The 24,170-nt window shown below is 36.1% G+C and overlaps 1 protein-coding gene across 1 annotated transcript in view; it reads right to left on the reverse strand.

The window, feature by feature from the left end:
- The window catches only part of LRMDA (leucine rich melanocyte differentiation associated), a 606,518-nt gene that overhangs the window by 284,959 nt on the left and 297,389 nt on the right, over window positions 1-24,170 (reverse strand). The gene's annotated exons all lie outside the window — the stretch shown is intronic.

Genomic DNA, 24,170 nt, shown 5'->3' on the forward strand with positions numbered 1-24,170 from the left:
CACTTTGCATGTTCCTCCTACTCATTATTTTCAAAAGAAAAAGTGGGTGCAAATACACAACAGTATAAGGCATAGAAATGAACATGAAACAGGTACTTTCTAGTCCTGGGAGCCGTATATTTTTTTTTTGCCAAGGCTGTTCACAAGAAAGCCCAGTCACCCAGATCGGCTTTGCGTTTCTAATTCTTCCATTAATCCAGCCTACTCCAAAGTTTTAAGCAGACAGAGCCATTGCAAAACATCCAGGCCATTAAATTGCTTAGAACTACTACAGTGCATCTCCAAAAAAGTATACAGGGATCCATCTCCTCCATTCCACTAAAAGTAATCCTAAACAAATTCAAATGCTGCTTTCTTGCCTGACAGGAAAGGCATATCACCCTGAAAAGTGAAATTATATTTTCAGGGCTTCCAAACACTTCTAAGTGAAAAAAGAAGAGTAAACTAGCCTTAAGCTGTAAGGTTATATTCCAAATTTGGTAGGGAGAACAAGGTGAATGAAATTTTTTTTCACTATTCAAAGGAATGAGAACAGTCTGAATTAAAACTAAAGGAAGGGTAGTTTATGCTAAGCATTTCATTTGAAGTTTGTTTGCAGGTATCTCAGATATGATATGACTTCCCACATCTACATTTCAAAATGGAACATATGTAAAAATAAATCAGGAATTTGTCATTATTATTTCAATTCTCTAGTTTCCTAGCACGAATATTTTAATGATCATACTGTTTAATAAATTGGGTGGAGCAGTATGACATCTTTCATTATTTTCCTACTGATTTTCTTTCATTTTTACTGTTGTCCAAAATGCAAATGCACTTATATCCAAGACTGCATGTGTATTATTTAAAATAAATTTAAAAAGAAGGTAATTTTCAACTTTTTATGCATAGCGATAGTCTTAAAAATGACAGATGATGTGTCAGATTTTTTTAGATTTCACAGTTAAGGACAAGAATTCTTAATTTGAAGAATAAGCACAAACAAGAATACACAGAAATGCCAAATCCATAAAATAAATGCTGCAGCCAGTTCTAAGATACACACAAATTCTATAATAAGAATCTTTGCATATTCTTTTCACTTAAACTCTTTGTGACAGACATATAACAAGAAAATATTGCAAAGGCACAACATTCATCTATAAATGTTGCAGTAATTATATTTGAGCTTGAAAAAGCAGCTAGTAAGATTTTCAGTCCAAGAATAGAATTATTCTCAGGGTGAATCCAGTATGATTCCATACTGGATAAAGGTTTGCTTTTAGTTGCATGCACTACCATAAACTTGCTCTAGATCCCGAGTAATGGGAATTTTGTACCATTTCAGTAATTTGAATTTTACTGTCAATTACTTTCAGTTCTAAAAGGATTTTCTTTAATCCATTATTCTTGATCAAGATAATGATTTTTCAGAATTCTAACACCTCAGGATCTCACTGTATTGACCACCTCAGAAAGCAGAGTGCCAGGTGTTTTTTCATACACAGCTTTTTTGTATTCCATAACTAAACCATGAACATTCCATAACTAAAGGCATTCACAGTGCCACACACAGGTTACACTTTTCTCACTAGTTGCAGGTAGAGCCTCCTTAGTCAATCACCAAGAGGGGCAGACATCACCCAGCAGACTGTAGAAATACTCATGCATTACACTTTCATATTATCCTTGAAGAAGAATAGTAGTAAAGCATACTTATTCAGTGTTTTAAGACTGCTTCAAATTATCTGATGCAACAGACATTTTCTTCTAAAAAATCAAAAAGGATGAGATAATGCGTTTCAAGGTCAATTGAAGCAAGGGTGCATCAGGAAAAAAAGTGTGTTTAAACCACAGCAGATTTAACAGCTTAACCAATAAAGCTACTCTAGCCTTCAGTCAATGGAAATCAAAACAATGATTTCAAACTATTTTATTCAATCTGCAGGCAGGATTACTAGGTGATAAAGCTTTTTCCTTCTTTACTAAAGAAGTGAGTATTTCTCCCATTTTTAAGATTTCTTTCAGTACATTAGCACTCTTTTCAGGACTACAGCCACAAGGACACAGACATTCTTTAAAGTTTGTGGCTTTCTGTTCCTATATTTATTACCTCAGAGCTTAAATATTGACATGTATGCTCACTGGAAGTCAGAAAATGCAAGGAATTTTATTAAATTTAGTAAAACTCATTTTTAAATTTCCATCAAACCCCTCTGAGTATATAAATGGCACTTGTATTTTTCCTTCCTCAAATGATGCCATTTGCTAACATAAGCAGAACAAATGTGGGTGACCCAAAATACAATAAATTACTACATTTAGATTCTTTATGACCTTTGAGGCTTTTCCTTAATAATCTGAAAAGTACTTATGCGCAATTGTAAAAATCATGTTCATTAGAAATTTTTCTTTCTTTTCATCCTGTTCTTCCCCTCCATTCAATATACTGATTTTCTAAAGTCCAGTTATTCTTTAAAATAATATTTCAGGTTTAAATAGCAATAAGCATATTAAATATCAGTGTACAAGGGGAGTGTACAAAGCGATTCCATAGTAAATTAGTCTGAAAATTGTCCTAATTGTTATGCCAGATGACGTCCTCTACGTTTTGTCTTGAGAGAAAAAGATCTTTCTGTCTAAATGCCATTATGTGTCATCCTAGCTGAGCCTCCTGCCTAGCGGGGACATTGAAGTTTTACAGCAGGAGCCGCTTCTCAGGCTTTAAGAACTACAGTAAATCTTCAAACAATTTATCCAAACAAAGCCCAGTGTGTGGAGAGAAAAATACACGGGAAGCAGATGAATAAGCAACATCAATTATGGGGGGGTTGACCTTTCTGCCCCACACCATGGCACAGATTTCACACCAAATCGCAGCAGATTGAAGTTGACATGCCTGGAGTGAAAACACTGGTCCTCACAATGTTGCAACTCTACATTCACAGAGCTGTAGTAAGGAGAGGAGGAAGAAAATGAAGAGAAGGGGAGGGGTGTGTGAATGAAAAATCACATATAATGGGCCTGGGTTTATTTTACAGAGAACAAAATGGCTCAATTTGAGCACTTAGACTGTCAAAATTGGCTAGTGTGAGATACGAGAGGTTCATCCAAGGGGACACTTGAATCAGGTGCCCTCAGTGATAGAACCTAGAAGAAGGGATTGGGAGAATAAAGGCTGTTTTTAAAAACTTCTTAATGTTGTTAGAGATCATATTATTTCACCTGAAAAAAAAATATACACATAAGAATTTTTGTACATAGACTCAGCAGCCAAGTTTTACCTTCAGGTAAAATGAAAGTGACCAGGTTTTTTTACAGTAGCAAAAAATACTGTCTCATGCAGCGTTATTTTGCCCCACCAAAAATCCAAATTAGCCTACAGTTATACTACATTTAGAAAAATTTCCATCCCATCCCAGGAAAATATTGCCTTTACTTCCAAGGAAACGCCACACTAAGTAATGTGAACTTTGAAACCACCTCAATTAAAATTCAGGTTTCGGCCTTTAAAATAGTCAAGTTAAAGATTTCTTTTTCTAGATTGGCTGTAGACAGATGATTATTAAATATTTATAAGTCTTTGAAAAGGATTGAGTGCTTTTGCTTTGTTTATTGTGTGGAGCTCCTCCTCCCCCCCTCCTTTCCCCCACTCCTTCTTTGAGGGATCTATGAGTGATCATTTTATTTGAATGCTTCACCAGTTGGTTCGTGCAAAGACAGATCAGTCAACCCTATGCAGGCCATTTCACATCAATGGAATCTCTTAACCACTGTTGCAATAGTAGCTTAAGGTTTAATATGCAATCAGATCAACAGCTTTTGTCTCATCCCACAGGATGTTAATATACAAACTGCTACTATTTCATGATGATGGTAACTAAACACCACCAGTTCTGGTTCAGACGGAACAGATTAAAAACAGATAAACTCACAATAACATTTACATTAACCCTAACCTTAGATACTGTCATGAAAAAATTCTCAACCAATTAATCTACCAGCAATTTTTGCTGCTTAACTGTGAAGTCTAGGTTTAAAGATTAACATTTGTGATGTCAGACATCAGAAATGTAAACATGTGTTTCTTAATGCTGATAGCCTGCTGAATTAGATTTTTCAGCTTAGGCACAGGTTTCACCACTGTCAAGAAGAAAAGCTACCACCTTTTCCCCTGGTATCACATCTGTAACACCCTTTCCAAAACTACTCAGACCTTAGACTTCATTCCATCTGAATGAAAAAGAACTGTGAAGGAAATGTCACAGCATATGGAAATACCACACTATGCTTTCCCAGAAGTCTATGACTAATTTCAGAACCATTCAGTGAAATCCCATACTACTGCAGGTTTTAGATTCTGTGCTGCTACTAGGCAAACCCTATTTTCCTCTTAAATTAACATATTTCCTAAAATTATTCCCCTATTTTAAGTATAACACATAGTACAATGAAAGGATTGAGATCATATTAGCACAAGTGTGAGCTTTACACTCCAGAACAACACTGCTACAGAGTAGAGACAGACATTCCCATAAACTTTAACAGACTACCAAGCTGGCAAGACACACCTCATGACTTCTAAATACAGCTATATTGAAAATTATTTGATTAGATTCCATAACAGCTGATTCCTAGAACTTCTCCAAAACTGCTGTTCAACCCTCAAGCACGGGATGAAGGAACACTCTCCGAGTGAGACTGACCAAAGGGCTTCCCCACCATACATGGCAGAGGTGATCTGGAAAGCACCCTAACTAAAATCTACACTGCTTTCAGCTACAGGAGAGACAAGTTTCAAACTCTGAGTATATAAACAAAGTTCATGTCTGTGTTCTTATCTGTAACTGGTTTCCTTGAGACCAGCACAACCACTTCTTCGTTAGGACTGCTTTTAGATTTTGGCTGTGGGCAGTTTCTTTGGAGGGTGAGGTTTTCTCTTTGAGGGAGAGGTTTCATGTTGTTTATGTCAGCTGCTGAAATGATATTCTTTCTTTGCCTTTGAGCATAGCTAGGGAAGAGTCTGATTACTCTGCTTGTTATGAATACTGGAAAGGAAGACTCCAGGTAATTCTTCACAACGGGTCAGCATTCCTTTTCCCCTCTCCTATCCATTCCACACATTGTGGTAACAGGTCTGCTGGTTGGCTGATGCATTTAAACCACCCAAGTTTTCTGAAGTCTGCCATGGTGACAAGCATCTCAAAACACATTGGAACTCTCTAGCCCTTGCAAGCATATTGTGAACCAAGGAGCTTAAGTCTCAAATTGTAACTTATAGGCCACAGTCACCAGGCCAGCCTTTCACAATTACAATGTAAAGGGGACAAGACTAATAATCAGAAAAGACAAATTAAGGCAGACACCCTGTGCAAGATCAATCCCTGTGAGCCAGCCACCCAGCCAGAGGCACATTTGACAGTAGCTCTTAGAAATCCTCTGGAAAAAGCTCTGATGAGTGCTCACTGGCAAAAATTAAACTCAGGAAAACAACGGAGAAAGGAGGAACTGAGTACTCAATCAAACACTCAAAATTAGCTAATTCTCTTGTGAAGCCAATTGCCTAATCTACCTCTAATAAAAGCATAATATTTTAAGAGCAAAAAATACTAGAATTCCTAAACCTGTCATACCCTTAAAAAAAGGTAAGAAAATTCTGGCATTTACAGCAAACAGAACACAGAGCCAGCTCACAGGGTTTGGAAGTGAAAACTACCAAAGCAGGAAAGCAGCTACCACAAACACATAACAGTGTTGAAACCTTTGGACTCTAACATTGTCCTATGTTACTTGATCAGATATAACTGGAGAGTTGTGGTTAGATTTGTTTCATGCAGAGTTTATGCCCTTAATCTTTCCCATTACACCAGACTCCTAGGAAAAATGAAAAGGTTCTAAATAGCCTGTATGAATCACTCCTCTCTCTATTAATTCTGTAAATAAAATAGGGCCAAGTAAACTGTTTTTAATAGGCAGTGCACCAGTATATGCATATAAATTCAAACACATCCACAGACAATGTACATACAAGCACATGTTCGTTTGTACACGCATGTAGTAATATTTGCCTTACACAGAGAAGCTACGTAGGTTTGGCAAACCAGACTCTTTTAGCAACATCTACAGTTCTTTTTAAAAAAAGTTACTAGTTATTATACAGAACTAATACTTATGCAAGGCATAGTAGTAGAAACTGTCTTCATTTCTAAGATTTCACACATTCCCTAATTAATTCAAGGGGACTTACAGTTTTAGATAACATTCTTCCTTTTATCACCTGCCATCTAGCAGTTGGTATAATGTCAACACTTACATTTTTTTTCCAACTGAAATCATTTTTAAAACATTTTTATCCTAAAATGCTCTCCTCGATTTTTCAAAAATTATCTTAAAGATAAGAGATTTCTTTCCATTTCAGTCCCACAACAACGAGAATGTCAGCACAGCTTTTTTGACAGACAAATTATTGAATCAAAGAAAGAATATGCCATTAAGCCCACAGGTTAGGAAGTGTCAGGAATGGTTTAAAGAGATATCCCATTTATCTTCAAAACATGCACGGAATGTCACTAATGTGTGTTTATCATGTATAATCAGACAAAGAAAATATCGAAATAAAGTACTCCTGCATACAATAGAAGTCTCCTTCCATCTCTCAAGATATCAGTGCTATTCAAATAGAATAATAATGATGAAACCTCCTTTCTTGAAAATGGAAATCAAGTGAAATGTAGATAGAAATGATTTTTTTGTAGTTGATGTACGTTTCTAAAGTGCATTAACAGGAAATCCAGAACTTTTTAGGTCAATTATATTGTCAGTATTGTCAATGCCACTGAAATGAATACCTAAGCAGTGCATATTCTTGCTGGAACAGGGTTAGAGAAGAAATCCTGTATTCAATTACTTGGAAAACAGGAGCTGCAGGCACATTCTTAAATGCTTGCTTTGTTTCAATCTTATTTTTATTTTAGGAAGTCAAAAGGCATGCAGGAAACATATAATTAAATATGTTTTTAAAATCCATAGTATACAATGATTTCCTTTAATTTTTAATTAATTTTTAATTTTTGTTTTTCTTCTGGCATGTATTTTTTAAAACCTAGTTTTGGTAGCCAAGTGCATCACAAAACACTATGTCACAGCTTTCATAATCAATTTTCCAAGACAGAATGTGACACGTCCGCAGAGTTAACTAATACATAGGTTCAGTATAAGAATAGTAGGCAAGTGTTTTTTAAACATCTGAGAGGTATTTGAAATAAAAATGGTGATGACACATTGATGGGATAGGAGGTTTTGCCAGGTGAGATGAATAAATGCATCAGGTGTACCCTTTGGAACATGCTATTATTCTTATGAACAAAAATTTTAAGCAAAAGTATTCCTTCAGATTTCCAAGCTACAATCCCAGCAGGAGACAAAACAGGCACCTGATCTTTCCATCATTCTTAATGCTGTATTTGTGAACAATTTTTGTTTAATGCAAAATTTTAAGAGGCCATGTAGAAGGCAAGTGTTTTATGAGGGTGTCAAAAGACAGGAGTTGGTTATGCAAAACACCACAAACTGAAAAAAACCCAAACACTTGGCATCCTCCATATACAGAAAAAAAGAAGTTTGTAAGAAATCCAAAAATCAAGAGGCCTTTCAAAAGACTCACAGTACTCTTGTGCCACCCTCCCACCTGTACCTTATGGCCCTTCTCTCAGCACATTTATTTCAGAGCCCCATGCAGCTCAGCAGCCTCACCCACTGCCCAGCAGCGTCTCCGTGCCTTCTCCTGCAGCCCTGAGACCAACAGAGCCCTGACAAGAAGCACACTCCTCAGCTGTACAGCTGCATTTCTAGTCCCCCTTGAGAAATGCCCCAGTATCCAGATTTTCAGCTGTCATACAATTAAAAGTGCATGCAAGTCACTGCCACTTACGTGGTCTTGCGCCTTCTCTATCACGTACAAATATCGCTCAAAGAACGGAAAACCCTGAAGCAGGAAGGATGTTCCCCAGAAGATAAAGAGGAGATTTAGGGGGAGAGAAAGCCTGTCTAAAAAAGTAACAACAGAAAGAGCAATCAAACCTTATGAGAATGACAGTAAAAGAACTCAGTAGGTAAGAGACAGCAGGAGATAAAGACAAAGCAAAGGTGGACAAGCAAAGGGAGCACCATAAAGCTCTATTAAGATATATTTCATACTGTCTGCTGGGGTTTACACCTGGAAGAAGGCACTTGCCAGAGATGTATTTTTATGCCTTGAGAAGCTAAAACACTGCACTTGAGCAAGAATTCAGTGAGCAACCCCCAGGTAACTTCCCTTACAACAACTGTCACATGTTTACCTAGGTATTTAGGCACTTTTTGGAGCAGTATTCAGTTTCTGTTAGTAGGACTATTAGTTAAGGATTTAATTTTTTTTTTTTTTTTTAGTTAACCACTACAATCTTTTCCCTCTCTTTTCCAGCTTAGCTCATAGAGCAAAAGGAAAAATATCACAAGAGAAAAAAGGAATAATAATGTAAAAAAGTTTTTGTGTGTTTGGGAGGAACTTGGAGTAATAACCAGGAACCAGTAAATAACCAGATTGGGTTATTTCTCAATAAAGAATTTTAAAAGGTTCTTAATTTCATCTGATTTTTTTGCAGATATGATGCTGAAAATTCCTTTGGTCAAAACCTGGTAAAAATGCTCTTTTAAAGAGCTCAAAAAATATCCTGTTTTCCCAAGACTTAAAGGACTGAATTATTTTCTTCTCAGAACCATACAAAAAGTGATTGTGCTGAAGAAAAAAAATCCACTTAATGTATTCTTGTGCATTTCTAGGACATATTTATACTCTGCACATGCACACACACTGGTAATACGTGGGGGGTTTGATTCTTTAAAAGCTGTAATTAATTCTTGATAGCCAGAGACTGTTAGGGGGTGGGGGGGTAGGGCACAAGTGCATGGAAAGGTTGGGGGTTTTGTTCAATGACAAAAAATATTTTCCCTGTATCCTAAATCATGTTATGTTTGTATTTTATCTCATTCCCTTGCAGGATACAAGACCTATTTATTTTCTACAACATAAATATTTTTCAATACAGTAATCATTGTCAGCATAAATATACATGGTATGGATTGCAGCACTAATTTTAAAATAGTCATAAAATTAATGTCAGCACTGCTGTTTCTGAGGTTCTGACATGTTTAGGTCAAGTTTTAATATGTGGATCTGTGAAAAATCAACACAATTCCTGGCCTTATATTTATCTTCACCAGACAAATGTGTACATATAGGTCTGTATTAATGGGACAATTGTTCTAAAAATCTGCCCAAGGTGGAGTGTTCCAAAAATTACATATGTTCAGTCCCTGTTACCTTTCTGAGTTTTCTTTACCAAGAATTTCAGTCAGAAACAGCAAGTGGTCTTTGGGCATACATACTGATATGCTCAAATGCAGGGCAAAACACTTAAATAAGGAGTAACTTCCACCAAATATTTAAAATTTATCTACACCAGAACCTACAATATTAAAATTTATAATGTACACTTGGCATTACTTAATAGCCCCCATTTCCTCCATAGAAACTTCCTCTTATTACAAAAATAATCTGTATCTAAGAATTTATAAAGATTATTTCTGCAACCTTTTCAATTAGTTTATAAACGAGCCCCAAGAAGGTTAAACTATATTAAGTTCACAAACAAAACTTTGCTCAAATGTCTCATTTGAGCATGAATTTCAAAATTTCCATTTCACTCAAAATCTCAAGATGTAAGTTTGGAATTGAAAGCAGCTCTTCCCCAAGGCCACCTTTCCTCTTCACTGTTTGCTGTGAAAAAATTGTTCAATATCTAAGCAATCTGTGGTCCCCTGCAACATACCAAGGGAGGTGATGCTTCCCTGTGATGCAAGACAAATTCCTGCTATAGGAAGTTCTGCTGTAAATACTCACTGCCCCCAGTTCCTGAAAAACAGAGATGTAGATGAACATCCTACCTCCTGGAAAGTTGCAGGTTAAAAATAAAATACAGGTATATATGGTTAAAAAAATTTAATACAGTAGAAAAGTATATAAAAAATAAATCAAAAGAGCAGTATAAGACAGCATTCAACTCTTTGCCTCTTGAAAATTTAAATGAATACTCCTTGAGAGCAAACTACAAAATGCTAACCTTGAAGTGTTGAGTGGCAGAAAGAATTATGGGTTATTGTACTGTCAAAATGCCAGACAGCTGTATGTTGAGTTACCGTGTTATTTAGACAATCAGAAACTTGGAAGCTAATGTGACATATTTTTTTCAGTGTGAAAGCTCCTGACATGCGTCATGATAATTTCTAAAGGGACAAAATGTTATATAAAAAACATAGTGCCTTTATGAAACTGCCTAACAGGTACAACACTGTTGCAAGTAGAATTCACACTGAATACTGTAGATAAGTAGGATTGATTCAGGACATTACTAAAATTGCTATTACATTATTCTGTTCTCATTTGTTCTATACATTTTATCACTGTTGTACTCGGAGATACTCTCATGTATAGTCTAGAATCACCTAACTATTTATTCTACATCTTTCTGCTTCAACATGTTTCTAATTTTACTACCAAAGAGTCCCTATAAACCATTGTTTGAAAATTTCCTGAAGAGAAAATAGGCTGTGTTGCCTACTTTGAGATGAGCAAAACCCACGTCCTTTGTGAACTGACATGGCTCAGAAGTTTCCAGAGCTTTCATGATTCATCTCCCTCATTTCACAAGACCCAATAGTTTCTGTACCTAAGATTAGCTCAGTCTTATACACCAGAATATTAAATGTTGATATTCTATTACAAGGTTAGATTAGTCTAATATTAATGGGTTAAAACAGCATTGGGATCATCTCTCTCAGTTCATACAGTTCCCCACATTGTCTTAAACAACATTAAGAAATTGCTTCAGCATAGACTAGACAGAAGTTAAGATTTTCTGTACATTTTAATTTAGTTCTGACACTGAAACAAGTTACTTCACCATTTCTGAATACCCTTTTATCAGCCACAGATGTTCTTATCATTTATATGCCCTTATCCATATAACTCCATACCAAACTTCATAATGTAGTCACAATTCATGAAGACACCAATCAGTTGCAAATGTCTCTGTTTAATTGAACTGTTATAAAGACAGAGCTCTGAAGTCTTTTCCACGCAAATTAATAGTTTGCATGCTATTTTCTTATTTGTACCCATTCCAACATAAAGTTATCATAATCTCTTCTTACTCCATTCCTGGGTTTTTCTGAATTATCAGCACTGACGTGTGAAGTGTTTTCTGCTCCATAAAACCCCTTTTGAAAAGCAAAAAATTTATTTTATAATATTGTTTAATGAAAATTCATTCTTGTAGAAGCACAGAACATGACTGAACCCTGTGTGGAGACCTTCCAAACCTCTGAAAAGAGCTCAGGACCACAAAAGACAATAACAATAAGCTAGTTACAAAAAACAACACCGAAAGGATAATAAGATGATAAGATGAGTGGGTATAAAAGAACATTGGGGAGCAAGGAAACAATCTTTTACAGAGGTAATGCTAATAAGGCTAATTAGATAAGGCTGATAAACTAAAAGAGTGTAGAGAAGACTAAGGAAGACTAATGAATTTAGAACAGCATCTTATATCAGAACCCAAGGAAATCATTCAGTTTCAACACTAGTACAATACATGAGAGGCATGACTTGGAAACAGCCAGTTTCACTAGTGAACACAGGTAGGAAATTTCAGTAATGGGGTCTGCAATCCAACAGACAGCATAACAAGACTGGGAATACTTGGAGACTGAAGCTATCCAGCCCCAGACTGGGAATAAGAAGCATGTTCTCACCAGAACAGGGTCAGGAGCTCTCTTCACTGCTGAGGTTTTTTGGTGGGTACAGTTTAGTTGTTTAAATCAAGACAAAAGCCACACTGTATTTTACATAAGAATCAATGCTGGAATTAGTTTTAGAATTTGCTATACTCAAAGTCAAACTTTTATTACAAATATTGTATACATTCATTAGATTTATTAATGTGAACAAATTCAATATATGTTTATAGGTAAGGCCACTCCACTGAAAAGTTTTAGTAAAATGTGCATTATTTCCATCAAAAATGCATTTCATATGCTGTCATTGCTTACATACCTATCCTAAAAATACCTGATAAAGGCTAATTACTAACCTAAAAATATTAGCAGCCACAAATGTCATGAATTTTGCTGATCTGCACAGGCACAGAACTACAGAACTGTGAGTTATCCTACCTCCAGTCTTTCAGAACAGTGAAAATTAGTCATTTATTTCTTTTGCCAAATTTTGATCATGTTAAATTATGCCTATTACACAATTAATGCTTGGTAAAGGGGAGTTAGCAACCTCTTTTTAAAGACCTCTGCCAATATAAAACATACACGTAGGAATTATAAACAACAAACCAACAGCCAACTTCAACAGTGATCAAAAATTGATCGTGATTATACAGATCCTAGGCCTGAAACAGGTGCTTTTCAGATCACTCATTCAGCTGGTAGGGGAATTTGATCAGAATATGCAGTACCTTGCAGCCCATTGTTCTCTTTCTATATATACACATTGAGAGAACATTTATGACAGTAATGCATTAGACATTTTTATTAGAAATGTTTTTGGTCTTTTGTCATCCCACTTGAAAAGAAGAAAATCTTGAGCATTTATAGTGCAAGGTGAAAGAACTTATTTAGCAGTGATATTCATATTTCATAGCTTTTTCAGAACTACCAACACAATGCTTCACCTGACTGTCTCTCAGTGCAGTAGGATATAATGCCTCTCCTATCTCACCTGCAGCCCATGACCAGCAGACAGAGTGTTTTTCAAGGTCATTCTCTGATTGATACCATAACAGAAATATTTGCTTACTGTTCAAGCTCACAGTACATTAGGAAAAATATTTTTAGCTCACTTTTTGATTTTAAATTGGAGATGCAAAGAAACCATTTCAATTTCTGTTCATCAGCTTCCTGGAGAGAAAACCAAATTCCTCCTTTACCTTAAAGCAAAACAGAGAACAAATAAAGGAAGCAGCAAAAGGAATATGCTATGTTAACAACACCAATATGTTCCTTTTGTAGCAAGGGGAAAATTGTTTCTGGTATATATTGAAATGTATTTGCAATATTAAAAATTGTTTAAGTAAGACAGATATTGCAGAAATGAGATCAAAATGTGACTTACTCTGGACAGCTGCTTTATTTTACAGCTTAAATCTGACTTCCAGCAAAAACATCACCATCAAAGGATATTTTAGTGTCAAAGTGAGCCAAGTGGAGGGTTTTTATTTGCTTTACTAGAATTTTGTACTCTGACTCTGGATTCACAGAAGTGCAAACTTCATGAAGACTGCAATTTTATCACCAATAATCTCATTACAGGCTAGGCCCATTCAGAAAAATATAAAATAAATAAATACAAACAATAGAAAGAAAAATGCTACACATTGACTTGTGTGCCATACAAGTACACTGGAGTTATATGCAGAAGAACTCGGATGACAAAAAAAAGCAATTTAGTACAACACAGAGTCAACACCGGCGAAAAGAGGCTGGTTCTGTATGAGGCTTGGAAACACAAAGATTTAACTCATTAAAAATGTTTCCTTGCATTGGATTCTTGTTAACACAAGTAATATCAAAGAAATGCATATGTTTTTAGTATTTTAAATAAAATATGAGGTGGAATTTTCGCAATTTCTTTCCTCAGATGTGTTTAATTTTAGGAAAAGACATTAAGGATGATATTTCCCAGATAATATTCGACTAAATCAAAGCAAATGAGAATGCAACAACAAAATTCTATTACTCTGGTACTTTCAGAGATGAAATAGTTTATCAGGGGTATCTGAAGAACAGGAGGCAGGACAGTGGGAGCAGGGAACAAAAGAGAAAGAAAGCTATAATCCACCTATATGTGTCCTATATGTGTTTTAATTTATTTAATCAGACAAAAATCATTATTAAACTGAAAAGTAAAATCAATGTTCAGTTGTTCAAACATTTTTTTAATGCTGCAGCCAAATGCCCAAACTCCACAATGTCTCAGAAGGTCTGCAAGAAAAATGGCAGCAAAAGTTTGAAAACTTGCGACTACGTGGACTAAAACTCATTAATCTCTTTGAACAGACATCTCAATATTGAAAGCTTGCCTGGATCTTCTTTAATTCTAAACATATGCTCCTTGTCAGTGAAATACAAGGAGGAAGCCTGGACCTTATCAGCTTACATACCTGGTAGTTTTGTATCCCAAGAATTACTGGATATTGGACTACCATAAAAATTGTATTGAGAGCTGAGTCTTATCTGAATTAAAGGTAACATTTCTGCTAAAAGACATTTCAATTATGCCAGATCAGTTGAGGATTTTAAATGAGGAATGTCTCTTCTTCTTTCTTTTTCCAGCTTATTAATTTTTATTTTTATTTGACAGTTAACCTAATGCTAAGATAATACTGTGTAACTTTAATGCTTAAAATTGATATATAGCCATAGGGCATGCTTTGTGATGGATAGGCTTATATGAAGAACCATGGAATTTGATTACTATTTTTCATACTTAGCATTGATGATGAATATTTTCAACATTAACATTTCGTGGAATAAAACACTACAAAAAGAAAGTAATAAAAATAGAAAAATACCATTACCTTTCAAGAATATTTTTTGCATGTTCCATACAGCATGAGAAGTTCACCCAAATTAACAAAAGCTGTAATGCTATTTACATTGCACAGAATTGATCCCATCATCTCTTGATTTATAAACTCTACAACATTCATCCACTTGGCTTCACACAGCTATCTCTGCTCTTTCCCAGTTTAACATCTATTGCATACACCACAACTGCTCACTGTGTGATTTTTTCGTACAGTGCTCACATAAATAGGATGTCTTTCAAATGCACTAATGCCTCTCTCAACCAGTCCCTGCAAATCACTGGAAACATACAGTAAGTACCATTATAGATTTCCCTGGTTTTGTTCTCTTCTCTTCCACTGCTGGCCACTGTCAGAGACAAAGTATTGAGCTGTGTGGACCTTTGTTTTGAACCCAGTACTGTCATTATGTTCTATATTATAATCTTAAAAGAAAAACATACCATCTATGCAAATCAAAGCCCAAGGCTCCATGTGCTTCCTTCAAGGAAAGCAAAAAGATGGGGTTTACACAGCACAAGAGACAATAAATTCCTCCTGCACTACACCAGGGAAGCTAGAACAAAATTAAGCCCTCAAGATCACAGCCAAATCATAGAACAGTCGCATTTCCCAGCATTAGTTTCAGCTTTTGGGCATTCAGATTTGACATAGAAGCACCCACACTTGCTACCTGCTCTGGCAGAGCACAAGAGCCCAGTCCTGGGCAGGAGCTCACTGCAGGATGCAGAGATGTATCAGCTTCCTACAGAAAACCAGAGTCCATGACAAGGTACCCAATACGCGGTTCGTTGGATCGCGTTATTTATTCTTTATCATCTACACAAATATTCTTAATCCTTTCCCTTCATACATAAAGTCCTTATTTCTAATTTATTGCTATAAATAAAAAGCTGGTAAGACAATATTTTACAGACAATTGTTCGTATAGCAAAAGACACTTAACCTTAAGAATGAGCCTCCTTGTTTCTATGCTCATTTCATTATAAAGGGGTTTACCATAAATACTAGAATTTGAATTCCACCCAAGTAATACATCAATAGATACTAAACCATTAATAATTCCTGTACTTTTCCATAAATGAGCAAAGTCCAATAAATAAACGGGAGCTGTTACATGTCAGAGCAGGGTTAACAAGCATCAAGGAGATTTCAAAGACAAACTGCAGGCAGGGGCTGCCACAAGGTAAGATTCATATTGATGCCACGAATTCTGGGGACCCATTTTTTACTGTCCACTATGGCAAGTATCTAAAATTAAATGCTAAGTAGAAATTTGTCCTGAGCTCTGACACATAGTAGTTTAGGTAAACAATCTCTAAAATTAAAAGCAGATTCTTGATAATAAATTCCAACATGTATATCTTTATAACAGACAACCTTCCCTTATAAATCAAAAGTTGTTCTTTCCTCACAGAAACCTTTCCAAATTAGATCAGATGACTCACCTGAAATATTTCATCCACCTCCCCTCTTCTGTGACTACCAGTAATAAATGCCCAGATATTAGGGTGACAAAGGGGAAATTTAGATATTAAATGAGAATGAAAACAGAAAAGGAAGGCTCACCCAAGAGAGGCTGTCCTGGATTTTCTATGATCCCGATGAAAAAAACTATCCAAACAATAAATGTGGAATTTTTTAAAAATAAATCTTTCCTGGTGCTACCATTCGATACATGAAAATCTTTCTCATCACTCATCTAATTCCTCTTCCTTCAGAAAAGAAAATTTTTCTTTCTTCCTCTTTAAATACTTACTAGCTGACTACATTTATTACATTTTGCTTTGGTCAACTGATTCAATGCAACCTACAAAATCTTTTAAATAAGCTACGTGCACCACCAATCTGAGTAGACCACCAGGACATTTTTTTTCTCTTTTAAACTCCTGTACTTGTTACTTCTACCTAATACATTATGTGAGAGAGATAAAAACTGACCTAAAGAGACGGAGTAGTAGTTTTGGATATGCTTTATTTCAGTCCTCTGCTCTTGGAGAGCACCATTGCTATCCTGAAAAATCAGAGAGTTTTACTGAAGAGAAGCAGACGCAGCCTGTTCTCTGTTAGCACATCAGGCTCACTCTGTGTCTCCTGGACCAACAGCTCGCTCCCTTCATGGTGCCCTCTGCTTCCCAAGGGCTGGCTCTAGCCATGACTTAGAAAATCAAAGTCAAACCAAAGATGCTCTCGATTCAATCAGAACAGAAAACTTTGCTAGGCCTCAAGACTATATCCAGATACCAGGTAATACAACTGCTGTTCAGGAAATTCCTGAAATCTACGTCAACTTCTGTCACTCTCAGCAGGAGTCGATATTATTTATGCACATCGTTAGCTGAGTCATACAATGTTGCTACTCATCCTTGTTTGAAGAAAACTTTGAGACAGAAGGGAATAAAGAACTTACTAAAATAGTAAATTTCAACTTTTTCTTCTGTGCACATTCAGTTCTGAGATTGCTGAGAGACAATCTCAAGAGTGGTAGTAAAACAAAATGATGCTGTGAATCAGAGCAACTAGCCTGGTCTCCCAAGCGCAAGAAGATCTGCATGGCAGCAAGGGCAAGGGGGAAATGAGACTGAAAATCTTACTGACCTAATGACAAACCACAAATCCCAAAGGAATTGTGCTCTGAAATACCTGGCATGTACAGCACACTGTATCTTTGTAATACCAATTGGTGGACTTCTGAGCACTGCTATGGTATCTGAAATATCTGCAGCCTTCCTGTCTACCTGTCTTTGTAATGACTATGAAAATTTAAATAAGACACAAAAGGGGTAAAAAATGAAATAAGAAACAGTATTCAGTGCTCTTCATTTAAAAACCACAGCTGGCCAAAAAAAAGTGCTATTTAGAGTCAGTGCAACAAAATTAAATGATAGCTGAAAGAATTTATTCCATCCAACCTTAGCTTAGAGTAGTTACAGAGCTAAAACTATATTTTATCTGGAAATTATATTCACAAGTAATGACAAATACATCTGAACATGAAGAACAATCTTTTCTCCTGCTTCTTAACAGATAATGACTTTGAGGTCATTCCATTAGTGATCACTGCAGCTTTTAAATGAAACACATATAACCCTCATCCAATTAATGAAAGTATCCTACATTTCTTATACATGCTAATATTGCATGAATGTTTAAACATTGGTCACTCACCACTGCATGCCCTGTAATTCATAGTCAGAGCAGCACAACAATATTACTGACAAGATTGCTAGAAAGCAGGGGAAGAAGTAAGGTGTCTCAGCATCTGTGACTTCATATATGCTTGCATTCATAACATGGAATTATGCATACAGTTCTCCAACTGAGTGTTCTTAGAGAATTTTTTTCTCCTGTGTTTAGTTACCTGACCAATATGAGCTTCAGACAAAACACCTCTAACTGCCCTGAGTTTCATTTTTTTCCTCTTTCCTGGCAAAAAATCCCATGGTATTTTATGCAATCTTTCATTTCTCTGTTTTTTTCTGTGCTTAGCCTTTTTATCACTATGTCTTCTCTATAAATTGAGAAAATGTCAAAACAATATACAAGTTTTCCAAAAACATCTATGTGAGGAGCCTTAAAAACACCAGTTTCTGGAAAAGGGGCATGAAATGAGACAACCTCAGCAGGGGTAGACAGCGTTGGCCTTCCCTTTAGAGCTGGAAATGTCTAAGATAGGTAATTCAGCCTAAACCTCAGTAAAAAACTAATGTTTTAACTTAGTTTTCTATCTTTACAGCTGGAATAGATGCTCAGAATTAGGCTCACCATAATTTTCCAAGCATTGCAATCTGTAGAAATATAATGTCACATGTTGTTAACTGGCTGTGCATTAGGCCATACCCTTGTAAATCTCTTTGGAAATGAAGTATTTATGGAAGTTAACATCTCTGAAGACTGTCTCTGTAACCTTACTGAGTGTATTTTGTTGTCCTACTGACAGAAGGTGCCAAGGAAGCTCTTAGTGTCCGTTCCTCTCACTTCAATATATGGCTTTTAAAACCTAACTTTAAATTCAGCATCTCATTTGCAGCTCTCCCAGTGAAAAGGCAAGCCCAAGCATCTTCTTCCCATTGAAGCTACTTTAACTCAGATCCCCTCACTCACAAAGACTCTCTCCTGAAGTTTCAGCAATATTACTATTTCTAATTATAAATGCCTATTACAGTGAAAACAGTGGTCAATAAAAGATGCTCCACAAAAAGCATACGAAGCTCAATTCTCAGATCTCTCATTCAAGCAATGCCTGCCTAATTAAAGGATGAATTTTCTTCAGTGGCAAAACCAAAATTTATGCTTCCCAATGTGCAAAAAGCAGCAATGCTCTTCCTGCAGGAAAGATGCTAGTGCCTTCTTTCTCTGTGTGTCCCTCAAGCAGAAATGTGTACGTCAAGACAGTGACAAATGACAGTACTTGTTAAAGCAGCAGGACCATCAGGTTCTCACCACCTCCCTGCAAGGGGGGTAGGTCTGCTGAAGTATGAACTTACAGGACCTACATCCCTGTCTTTTCCTTCACTCCACGAGCGAAGCCTCTCTGCCAAGGCAGTTCAGCTCTCTGACTCTTCTAGCTGCTTGTGTGATACACCTATAGCTGCTTCTGTTACACACCTGCTGCTTTAGACCCAGAAGTTACTGGAATCTCTAAATGTTTGCCTACAGAACTGGATATAAGGGTTTAAGAATAACATATGTGATGTGTGCAGCTTTACATCAAGCATGAAAATCATCTAATCAACAACTGAGAGCCTTTAAAAACATAATAGTAGGAACAGTAAGCATGCATGCTCTCATTGCCTGACACGGCATGTGCTTGCAGAGGACTGAGATCTTGACAGCAGTTTGACACTAATCAAATGTAGGAAACACATGAAATCGAGACAAAACCATTTTCTATACCATATTTAAGCTTTTTTCTTTCACTGTTGACCCTTCAGTATGGAGTCTCCAAACAATCACTCCCTATTCAAAACACTAAAGAGATTGCATTACACAAGTGAGAGCAAAGATAGAAGATTTAAAATAGAAACAGGAAACAGATCATAAACCAAAATAAACCAAGGTGTTGAAAAAGGTGGCACATTTTCCAGCATTGCTGTTGATTAATATTGGCATGTAAATAAACTATTTACAGACTAAAATACAGATAAAAATTTAGAATGAGGAGTTACAAAACTTTATACAACTAATTTAGAGACATGAAAAATACTGCACTGCTATTGGATTCAAGAGTTTGCTGAAATTTATTATGCTAAATATATACATTTAAGTTTTCCAAGATTAATATATTAAGAGCAAAGCATATGAGTCTGTAAGGTTATACTTGAAAATAGCATTTTTGGAAAGTAGCATTTTCCAAACAAGTTCTTACTAAGACAGGAGAATCCGTAGTTTGAAAACTAATCATTATTGAAAGTCTTTTTTGTGGCAAGGAGGGTTTTTTCCCCTCTTTAAGTTTCATTATAGATATTTTGCAAATGATATCAATGAAGAGAGAAGGTACAAAGAAACCTTTTCACTTTTAAAATAAACCATGGTTTCAGTACAGACACCACACACCCGTCTATCAAGAATTTTCAAGCATAAGGTTTATAGGTAAATACTAATCTTAATTCTAGAGAAAAACATGAACTTTTCAGTTTAAAAGCAAGACCCTGACAGTTACCTAAGGAGGCAGCACTGAGGGCTGAATTTCTTTCTGGCAAGTTTCCTCTGAATAAACACACAGAGACAAACAGAAATGCTGTAAATGGGCTCCTAGGTAGAATCCAGGCTGCCCATGACTTTTTCTTAAGCAAAGCCATTAGAGAATTCAAGTCAACAAAGCCATCATAAAGCCATGTGTGTTCTAAACTTCTAATTATTAGAGCAATTCTCAATTGCTTCAAAGAGAAGAGTCAGGTATATCCAGTTAAACATTGATATGTCTCTGAGATAGAAGCAGAGGAGAATTCTAAATGGCATGTATGTGTTATTTTTAAAAGTGTTGATGGTTATAAATAAGATTTTCAGTGAAATATACAGCCTGAACCAAATACTTGAAGTTTTATACACAGAAAACAGTTTTAGAAGTGTTTTAATGCAGCAAGATTCAATTTAGCTCTAATAGATACATTAATTTTAAGTAAAGAAGTGGTTTTGAACCTTCTGATCATCCAAAAAATAATACAGACTGCACTAGCTGTTGCATTAAAAACAGCTGGCAAATACAAGCAAATTTTTATCTACCTATTAGATTTCTTTTATAACAATGGCATGCTGTGTCTGTGGAAATCAAAGCAAAATTCTGTCTACTACCTTTGATTTTTTATTCATGTATTTATTGCTTTGGAAATGCAGTAGGTACCAAACTGCACATTGCTACGGTTCCACAGAGCACATGAACAATGCGACTTCATTTTATCTTTTCAACAGAAAAGAGTGATTTAATAACATGAAAGCAAATGAACCCACATTAGTATAAACTGCAGCACAATGTAAAAGACATTCCCCTTTGAATATTAATGATGCAAGTCTAAAGAAATATATACTAAAGAAATTGATTCAGTGGTCATTCATTTGTAACAAATACAGTTTTAGTTATAGTTCTAAAGTGTCATATCAATCAAAATTCACACAGGCTGCTTTCGAGAAAATACTATTGAAAAACCTGAAATAGTCTCATTTCTTAGTTATGAAATTATTGGTATATGATTGCACATATAATTTAAATAAACATATTATTCCAGGAACAACTTCCAGTAAAATTTGGAGCTAGCAGATCTACATGTTTTTTCCAATTATTTTCCAGCTTACACTCGTGGCAGGCAGTAACACTTGAGATCAGTAACCCATGGACATGCATGGGGCAGACAGCCCCAGATGGTGTGAGGCTGCCCGAATGGAGAAGCATTGGCTGGGCAATGGGGACACAGAGCCAGGGGCCAGGCTTCTACTGCTGTGCTTAAATGATTAATAAATGATCTTTGGCAAGGTATTTTAATGCTCACACACTTTGCTAGGCTTACAGGGCACAAAATGTTTGGTGTCAAAGCCACTGATTAAATAAATGCCAACTTCAGGAGTGCACTTTCAGTTGCTTATTTTAGGCAGATCACAGTGGCTACATATAGTTTCAAGCCTCTCTACTTCTCTTAAGACTGGATTTCATGAATATTATGTAAATGTCTTACTGAAATCAGACATTGATTCAAATTAATAAACACATTTTTTTCAGACAATGTGTGATGACATATTTTCTCCCTCCAGCTCAAGCAATAAACAATATGGATTTTATAATTCTTACATAATATCTGCAGTAGGATGAAAAGTAGCAAAGCACTGTACTTTCTACTGCCTTCCATCTAAAAACTATAAAGCAGATGAAAAACATTTAGACCAAAAAGAAAAATAATTTATAACTGCAATTTGCTGATAATATATGACTAATTTAGAGCCAAACTCCAAACTAACCATTTTAGGCTCTAATGCAATTTTTAAAGAAATCCCCAACAGAAGCCCCAAGCAAACACACACAAACAAGATACCACACCATGGTCCATGGGCTCTGCACAAGCATCCTCTTATTTACTAGTGAAGAAAAAGTCTCCTTCTCCATGTACAGGAGATCCAGAGAAACTGAGGTATCAATTTTGTCCTGTTTATCAGAAAGGATGAGTTACCATTTTGCCACAATTTCCCCAAGGTAAAAGAGAAACACTTTACTATTTTCTCACTATGGCTGGAAAGGTTTAATATTTATGCTGTATTGACCATTTCTGACTGGTTGCTAAGCAACGCTCCTCCCTCCCCAGTACCATTTAAGGGAAAAGACAGAGGGAAGGAAAAAATGAGAAATGTTGGGGAAAACAGATTCATCCAGTCTAAGTGAAATTCAATGGGTCATAGGTGCCATTTGTTAGCAAAGTAAAAGGGCACAATAATTCCTGCTGGACACACTAAGACATCAGTTTATGACATCACACCAGGCACACACCATGTTTCCAGTAAGGAAGATAGAACAAATCACCTGATACTCATCTTCTCTGGATCCTAACAGCAGAACCACTTGAGCCCCACTTTAAATTTGCTTGAGAAAATGTAAGGTAACTTTTCAAACACTAAGCTTATAAAATCAAGGGTTTTTTCTTTAGATTGACAATGTTTTGCCTCAGAGCTTGAAAGGAAGTTTGGAAGGGTGTGTACAAACAATCATCTATTCTTCAGAGTATTTCAGTTCTTTTAGTCCATTACATCCTTATGGTATTGAGTGCACTACTTCTGCACAAATGAGGAACTCTCTAGGAGGGGTAATATGATTAAATGAATCTGAGGTTGAAAGCAGGAGATCAGGCATGGTTGATGTTGTGCTATCTTCACCGTATTTAATTTCAGCCCAAAGCTAGCCACACATCATTAGAGCATTTGTGGAGCAAAAATTAACACCAATAAAAGCGCAAGCTTAGATACCCCGAGTGAGCCTTGAGTAACCTGGATGTATATCAAAAGATTCAGAATTTCCCACCTTTAAAATCATCTCATTTCAAATGACTGTTACACCATGCTCCATTTATGATCATCTGTTCAAAATAGTTATCCCAAGTGTGCTCACAGACCCAGAGAGGCAGGTTTTCCAAGAGCACCGAGTGTCAAGTCAGGTAATTCACACTCAGCTCATTTCTTCAGTCCATCCTGTTGCCCCACTTACACTGACAGCATTTAATCATGGGACTGCCTGTAATTATTTCCAAGTGCACATCATTCAGGAAGATGTTTGACATTTCTTTCTTACTCATGGTTGGCCTCATTTCCTTATGCAAGCAGGCTGACAAGCCATTCTTCTGTATGTCTTTTGAACTATAATTTTGGGACAAATTAGCAAATTGAAGCAAGTTTGAAATCACCTTACATTCCTGGAAACACCATGAGGATGAGAAGCTGAGTGGAAGTGAAACACTACTGGATCTCTCACTAACAAGAAGAAATGCAGATTGGGTTACTACCCCCTGCACTGGCTGTAGATAAACAAGCATGCAGGTAGCTCCAGAGTGGAAGAGAATATGACAGGACTTGCTCAAGAGACAGCAATAGAACACAAAACAAATCTGGAAGGAAGCTGAAAGCATCATAAACAGCACAGAGATGGGAGCTGAGCTCTACTACATCATCTACAATACAACCTAAATCTGCTGGAAATCAGACTTCTTCACCTCCACTGCTCATGAAACAATTTGCCATCCCACCTGCAAAACATCCCTGCTACAGTCTGGATTACTATGCTAGAGAAGAAAACTGTCCTTGCAGGCTTTTCTAAATGAAAGCAAACAGTAGGGGCAAACCTATTTGTATTTAAACATCTACAAGAAGAAAAATCCTCACTAACCTGAAAGGATAAATGTTTACTATTATCATCCTCTTCAGGAATCTTTAATTAAATTTCTGAAAGCAACCAATTTTTAAACACAAGCTTTAAAAAAAAAAATTGAAATAATTAAAATGCAGAAATAAATCTCTTTT

Source organism: Ammospiza caudacuta, chromosome 9 (genome assembly GCF_027887145.1).
Source record: "Ammospiza caudacuta isolate bAmmCau1 chromosome 9, bAmmCau1.pri, whole genome shotgun sequence".
Taxonomy (NCBI): Eukaryota; Metazoa; Chordata; class Aves; order Passeriformes; family Passerellidae; genus Ammospiza; species Ammospiza caudacuta.